Source organism: Carassius carassius, chromosome 50 (assembly GCF_963082965.1).
Source record: "Carassius carassius chromosome 50, fCarCar2.1, whole genome shotgun sequence".
NCBI classification, from domain to species: Eukaryota; Metazoa; Chordata; class Actinopteri; order Cypriniformes; family Cyprinidae; genus Carassius; species Carassius carassius.
The window spans coordinates 10,886,489-10,894,716 of record NC_081804.1 but is presented as its reverse complement, the minus strand read 5'-3'; the positions used below and the strand labels follow the sequence as shown (position 1 = coordinate 10,894,716).

The window sequence follows — 8,228 nt, the reverse complement described above, 5'->3', positions numbered from 1 at the left end:
CCCCATAGCATCGAACCACTGATTTATGACGCAACGAAGCGTGTTTGACGTGACTAACGTGGTCCACGTGGTTCACGTTTGACACGCCCCGAAGAACCATTGATTCAAAACAAAAGATTAATTAAGTGAATCTGGACGCAAGCAGTGTTTCTAACATGGCCATCATTATAGACAAGTTAAGTTGTACACTGAATTTAGCACTTAACCTGAGCACACCAGGCGAAAGTGACGCATCGCGACCAATTAAAACTAAACGTCCGTTGCGGCGATTTTTTTTTCCAATTTTATTTGCCATTTAATTGTTGTATATATTGCCACTGCATGATGTTGACGTTTAGTCAGGTAATTTAAGTAACTGTTTATGTGTATCTTTATACATTTGTAGACACTTTTGGTGTATAAGGTTACAGACTTAAACTATTATGAGGTCAGGCGTCATCGGCTTTCATAGCGCTGTAGACTGGGAAAGGAAGTCATTTAAAATATTTAGGACACAGTTTTCCTGTCTCTGGCATATTGTCTTAACACAGCTTCACACAGCTATTGAGCTCAATGTTGCTATTTGAAGTTTTTGGAACAGATACTTTTTTTTGGTTAATCTAAACAGCACAGAATAGCATCGTGGAACACTGGGAAACAGAGAGTAAGGAACATAGCCCATAAATTCATGGTCCGGTGCCTCCAAGGACATCATAATGGTCCATTGGGCACAAACCCCAGTGGGGGTGGTAGTGGGGTCAGGCTTGCATTCAGCACCCAGGGACCATCCATAATGAATCTTCCTCTACGTGGAGTCCAGCCAGCTCGGTAAAGTAAAAACCAGTACACCAAGGCGCTTGTCTAATTATATTCAGATTATATTCATACTACACATTCATACTATATAGAACACACTTTTTAACTGTAGCAAATAATTACTTATTCAAAAAAAGTGCCTAATCTATGCGTTTTCGGATGCAGCCAGTCATAGCTTCTCACTTTTTTAGTTTTTTTTAGTACATACCGTAGACTCTTAGTGACTAAAGTTAGGGTTAAACACACCCCCACTTGTCTACATCACTGTGCGAGAAGATTTGCATAACACCACGTAACTTTTTATTACCGGCGCCATGTTGTGGAGATGCTGTGTTTTGTTGTGAAAGCAAAACTACTTTGTTTGGCCTTCCAAAAGAGGACAATATCCGCTTTGTCATGCCTAGAGCTGATCCGTGCTGGTTGCTGAGGAAATACATCAACTTTGCACTGTGGATCGCCAGATCTGCCTTTACCATAGACGAAGCAGAGTCCAGCCCGGGGTCGTCACATGTGGTTGCCGCAAACCTTTCTCAAGTTCGCCGGCTGTTCCTCACTCAAGCCCGCCATGTGTGACACTGTGTGATGCATTTTATGGAGCACTGTTTCCTGACCTGCAGAGTAGCCTACAATGGGTCTGTGCTCAAAGGCTGTTCTATAAAGTGGAGCAATTCCAACTTTGCAAGGACAGTCTGGTGCTTATGACTCATAGCCTGTAAGTACATTTTTTATATTTAAAGAATTTGCCACTTATGATTCAAAAATGAGCTTTGAGCAGTGTAGTTTGTGCTTGTTGTTTTTTCGTTTCTCTGATCACAAAGACAGACATGGTTTTATGCTTACGCGGCGCGATACACAACGCAACACGTAAGAACACAGTATAAGTCATTATAATCAGTAATTATATCCCCACCGGATACAACCAATGTTTTTTTGTAATGAGTTTTATTGGTTTTGTCTCATAGTGCTGGGAGACGGCATCACAGTATGTTAAGGGGTGTAAAATTTCCGTCACACTCTTGAAGCATTCAGCCAATCACAATGCACTGGATAGCTGGCCAATCACCATACACCTTGCTTTTCAGAACGAGGGGCTTTGTAAAAATCAACGCGTTTGAGAAAGGCGGGGCATAGAGGAGCAAAAATCATGTACATTATGTGGAAAATAAACCGCATAAACACATTGCATTACACCAAATACACAAAATGTTCTTTATAGCCATGTCATATGACCCCTTTAATGACTTAACTGATGACACGGCTACGACAGTGCATGCTTGTAGTTTCTTTCACTCTTTAATATAACATGATGCAGACTACTTCTTGCGCTGCCGCATTTATGCATGCAATTGAGGAGCATGTGCTAGTAGGTGGCAGTTTTTTAGGGGACCACCACTGTTGATGTCTGATACCATAGTGGACATTATCAAGTGCAATCCCATAATGCACCTCAACAATGAGTGAACAGTACAACTGACTTCAACCATTGCACAGAATTAATTCCCACATCTCGCCAGAAGATTAATGAACCATTCTATGCCATTTTGTAGTGTGGCAAAGAGTGGTCAGGTGGGGGGGGCACCAAAAGTGGATCCACGTCGACTACGCCACCTGGAATATACCGGGACATAACAGCCCTACGAAAGGGGCACACAGGTTCGTGGACAAAAGCCAGGGTGAGCATGGAGACATAGACCGTATAAAACATTTGCTATTTATACACAATTGAAATGGTTCAAACATTGTTTTTTTTGGATACAATATAAAACATGCCTGATACACAAGTCTACCCATTACAAAATGACCAGAAGGAGAAAAATGACCAGCGGGGGCCTTTTGGAATATCACCTTACACCCCAAACCACACAATTGTGAAAGCAATACAATTGGCTAAACACCAAGTGGACCAAGTGTCCAAGTGGACACACTAAAAGTATAAAACTCCCGCTTTAAAAGTTCCTACTCATAAAGTCACATAATTAACTGGTATAACCTAAGACATTCTTATCACAACAAGAGTTAAACAGTTACACAACAAACACTAAAAACAAAGCAGCAGTGCAGTCATACTGATGTACATTCGGCTTCAACCAAGGTACTGGAAACCCCTGGATGTGTAGTTACAACGAGAGAGAACTCCAATGTGGCAAAACGCATGGTCGCTTACCACACGAGACCACGGCTGCTAGCATGCTGAAAAAGGCCTACTTGCTACAACACAACAGGGAGTTGCAACAAACCCTATGCTTTGTCCATGACTTTCCACAATGGTCTAGTACCAAGAATGATGCATCATGAGTAATCAAACCATTCCCTTTTTAATAGGATAAATCCCAACTCTGATAGGTTCATTGGATTTAAACCATTTTAACCAATGACAAAGGAGTAGGAACACTGATAGGTTCCCAGGCTGGCATAACATCAACCAGTCATACCTGGGCTATACCTTACCCTGCTACAGTAGCATGAGTAGTGTGCACTTCAAATATTTACTCGGTTCAGTACATACAGTACGTGCATTGTGTAATTGCATATTGCATAGTATGTAATTTGGGACACAACTAGTGATTTAGATTTTGACAACTAGAGTCATTGAATCATTCATTCAAAAAGCTGATTTTGTCACATTTAGCCACAGTCTAAGACCCTTGGTAAGATTGGTTAAAATAGGCAGCAGTAATGTATCGGTGTCACGGCTTACGCTGCTGGAAGGAACACGGAGCCGAGGGATAAACGAAACAAGGATTTATTAAAGCAAACATAGGCAAGGTAAGTGGCAAATAACAGGTGGCAAGTGGCAAGTGGCAAGTAACAGGTAACAAGTAGACGAGTAGACAAGTAGACAGGTAGACGAGTAGACGAGTGGACAAGTAACTAATAACGAGTAGACCCGACAAAATAGAACTGAAAGGACAAGGCTTTTATACAAAGGATAATGGGGAAACACAGGTGGATGGCATGACTAAATTAACAGGGGAAAACACAGGTGGATGGCATGACTTAATTAACAGGGACAAAAAACACACAAAACGAGTCCAGGTGTGTGACAGTACTCCCCCCTTCCGGTAGGTGCGTCCTCGCACCGTAGAAACAACAAAGGGAGGCCAGCAGACAGGGACCACAGAGGAAGGAGCCAGGGAGGAGATGACGGAGGGAGGAGCCAGGGAGGAGACAGGAAGGATCTGAAGCAGGAGGTACCCAGCAGGACCCAGGCCACAGCCATCACGGCCCAAGGTGGGGCCGACGGTGGAAGGAGCCATGGAGGAGGAATGGTCACCGACTCCAGGGACTCGACCCACGGCCACGGAGCAAGTGGAGGAGGAGCCCGAGGCGGAGACGGAGAGCCGAAGAGCCAGGGTGACGGGGAGGAGCCGGAGGTCCTAGGCGGAACTGATGGCTCTGGTGACTGACGCGGCGATGTGGATCCGGAAGGCCGCGGTGAGGCCAGAGTGACCGAGGACTGAGGTGTAGCCGAGGGGATGAAGGAGCCTGACGGAGCCGGAGGGATGGAGGGATGGGGCGAAGCCGGAGGAACGGAGTCCCGAGGCATAGGATGGACGACGCCAGACCAAGGCGGAGCCGGAGGGACGAGGGAGCCAGGCAGAGCATGTGGACTGCCGGGCCACGGCGGAGAGGAAGGAGCTAGGAGCCATGGTGGAGCCGACGGGTCAACAGGCCGAGGCGGAGTCCAGGCCTCAGAGGCTGGAGGCGAAGGTGAGGGAGACGCCGACCAAGGCGTCGCTGGAGGATGGCGGTCCCGCTGAGCTCGCACCACAATGATGGTAGGCTGAGGGCGAGCAGAGGGGCAGCCAGACGACAGCGGAGGAGGCAGGAGTGGGTGGGAGGGTGGGAATTTTGGAGGAGCAGGCATTGGAGTAAGCTCTGGGGCTGGAGCCCTTCCTGGGCTTAACGGAGGATCAGGAGCCCGTCCTGGGCTTAACGGGGGTTCAGGAGCCCGTCCTGGGCTTAACGGGGGTTCAGGAGCCCGTCCTCGGCTTAACGGGGGATCAGGAGCCCGTCCTGGGCTTAAAGGAGGATCAGGAGCCCGTCCTGGGCTTAACGGAAGATCAGGAGCCCTTCCTGGGCTTAACGGGGGTAATGGAGCCCGTCCTCGGCTTAACGGGGGATCAGGAGCCCGTCCTGGGCTTAAAGGAGGATCAGGAGCCCTTCCTGGGCTTAACGGAAGATCAGGAGCCCGTCCTGGGCTTAACGGAGGATCAGGAGCCCGTCCTGGGCTTAACGGAGGATCAGGAGCCCGTCCTGGGCTTAACGGGGAAACAGGAGCCCGTCCTGGGCTTAACGGGGGAACAGGAGCCCGTCCTGGGCTTAACGGGGGAACAGGAGCCCGTCCTGGGCTTAAAGGAGGATCAGGAGCCCTTCCTGGGCTTAACAGAGGATCAGGAGCCCGTCCTGGGCTTACAGGAGGATCAGGAGCCCGTCCTGGGCTTAACGGGGGAACAGGAGCCCGTCCTGGGCTTAACGGAAGATCAGGAGCCCGTCCTGGGCTTAACGGAAGATCAGGAGCCCGTCCTGGGCTTAACGGAAGATCAGGAGCCCGTCCTGGGCTTAACGGAAGATCAGGAGCCCGTCCTGGGCTTAACGGGGAAACAGGAGCCCGTCCTGGGCTTAACGGGGGAACAGGAGCCCGTCCTGGGCTTAACGGGGGATCAGGAGCCCTTCCTGGGCTTAACGGGGGATCAGGAGCCCTTCCTGGGCTTAACGGGTTATCAGGAGCCCTTCCTGGGCTTAACGGGGGAACAGGAGCCCGTCCTGGGCTTAACGGGGAATCAGGAGCCCGTCCTGGGCTTAACAGAGGATCAGGAGCCCGTCCTGGGCTTAACGGGGAATCAGGAGCCCTTCCTGGGCTTAACAGAGGATCTGGCATAGGTGAATTGGAAACCCCCTCATTTTGACCCATTTGGCGCTCCACATTTTGCTCCCTCGTGGTGGGCAGTGTCGCCGGCTCTCGCACCTGGTCTGACGGGTTGCTCTCTGGCTCTCAGTCATCGGTGGGCTCGGGCTTATGCCTCGTACCGTGGGGAGATTGTAGGCTGGGCTCTGGGTCCAGAGTGGACCTGGCGAGATCCTCCATTGGGCCCACCGTGAGAGGTGACCCATTTCTCACCAGATTCCACTCTATGAACGCGGCGAAATCCTTCCGAGGACCATCTTCGGGCGACAAGCGCGTGGTCCGGGTAGCTGGTGGCATTAGCTATCCAGAGAAACCATCTGGTATGGTCCTCGAGAGACAGTCCCTCCTGCTCCAGCAGGAGGAGGAGGTATTCGGGGCGATAGAGGGGATCCATGACACACTACGGAAAGAAAAAGACTGTGAAAAAACGGAAAACAAAACGGAGGGAAAACACGCAGTTTTTAACTTTGTAGGTCGGGTCTTCTGTCACGGCTTACGCTGCTGGAAGGAACACGGAGCCGAGGGATAAACGAAACAAGGATTTATTAAAGCAAACATAGGCAAGGTAAGTGGCAAATAACAGGTGGCAAGTGGCAAGTAACAAGTTGACAAGTAGACAGGTAGACAGGTAGACAGGTAGACGAGTGGACAAGTAACTAATAACGAGTAGACCCGACAAAACAGAACTGAAAGGACAAGGCTTTTATACAAAGGATAATGGGGAAACACAGGTGGATGGCATGACTAAATTAACAGGGGAAAACACAGGTGGATGGCATGACTTAATTAACAGGGACAAAAAACACACAAAACGAGTCCAGGTGTGTGACAATCGGTTGCAAACATCAGCCACAAAATCATCACAAAAACATCACATTGAGCAAAACTGTCCCTGTATATTCAGGTCGTTAATACACACAGGTTCATTAGACTTATTAAGACACTGCTTGTCAGTACATGATGGTCCTTGTTCTCCAATGATCATACATACCAGGAAATTCCCTAGACAAAGGTAAATTCCTAGAAACAGAGAGTTCCTCACAAGCTCTTTGAATTACAGTCCCTAGAGGGGCTTTTGGTGGTTGTTGATTTCACTGAACAATTGAATTGTTCCTGGACTTGTTGAGACAACTTTGTACTTTACCGTATAATTCACTCCGTTTGGTAATTCGTTTGTTACATGTTTAATTACATTATTCAGTGGTGCCTCCAATCTATATGGAGAATATGTAAAAATGCAGTTTGTCAAATTGGCAACGGTGTCTTTTAAAAAAAAATCATAACAGACACGCCAATGAAAACATTACAAAGATTTTTGTAGGATGAAAACAAAACAAAACAATGCTTCTCTGGCGTCTGCATATCTTAACCCAGTGTTATCTGGCTGTGATTTATGGCTCCGCATATGTTAAACTCAATGTTAACCAATTCTCTTAACCAAACCCACCATGCCACATGCATAAATAGATCAGTAAATGATCAATGATGAATGACTCCAAAGCATATGGAAATAGATTTGAAATAAAAACACTTCTCCACCCCCCACTGACCACATTCAAACTCACTTTTCAGATATTCATGAGTCCGACACCACTTCATTGTCTGGCTATTCTGAGACTCTGTCTCAATTCTGGACAAAGAGGACAATGGGTTAGACACCTGTTACCAGTCTATGAGCATAACAGATACATCATCCTGCTGCAATGGTCTGTCCACTCTTTTTTTTTTTGAAAAATATATTTTCTGAAGAATTATGATTTGTATTGCTTCTATTTCAAGCTTTCTGTGATTTTATCTGTCCACCTATGTAGATTTTTCCATGCATTTTCCAAGTGCCTTCTGTTTGTTTATAGAGTGCCTGTGGACACACTCATCACCCAATGTCCTTGGAAGGCCCCTGTAGAGTTCTTAGTGGGGTCTGAACAGATGGTTCCTGCTGAACCCCCCACATCGGACACTGTCTTCACACTGCATCATTGTCACTTAAGTCAGTTGCATGGCTTTGAGGGGGGAGAATTGAAGATATCTAAAATAAATTAGATTAAAGAACCAGGTTACTGCAAGAATTCTTAGAGTGCAATATCAGAAACAACCCAAAACTGCCTTTGATATTTACAAAATAGACACATAATGCCCCTTATTAAGTTGTATTGATTTAATAATATATTAATTTGATTAATATTACATATAATTTATTCAGTTAAATATTATTACAAAATAAATGTTTCCTATTTAAATACATTTTCAAGTGTAATTTTGTTCTGTGATGCACAACTGAATTTTCTAGTCTTCAGTGTCACATTGCTTAATATTTTTGTGGAAACTGTGATGCATTATTTTATTTTATTTTATTTTATTTTTAGGATTCTTTAATGAATAGAAAGTTAAAATAGCTAATATTTATAAATGTCTTTACAGTCATTTATTATTTTACAATTTAATTAATCCTTGCAGAATTAAAGTATTAATTTCATTAAATAATAATAATAATAAAATAATAATAATGAAAAAAAATAATAATTTT

General features: G+C 45.8%; 1 long non-coding RNA gene across 1 annotated transcript; it reads left to right on the top strand.

The window, feature by feature from the left end:
* Nucleotides 1-1,130: 1,130 nt before the first annotated feature.
* Nucleotides 1,131-7,835, top strand: LOC132133823 (uncharacterized). The gene is made up of 3 exons (XR_009429229.1): nt 1,131-1,507; nt 7,277-7,410; nt 7,558-7,835. It is a non-coding gene; the product is annotated as an uncharacterized LOC132133823 (long non-coding RNA).
* Nucleotides 7,836-8,228: the final 393 nt, after the last annotated feature.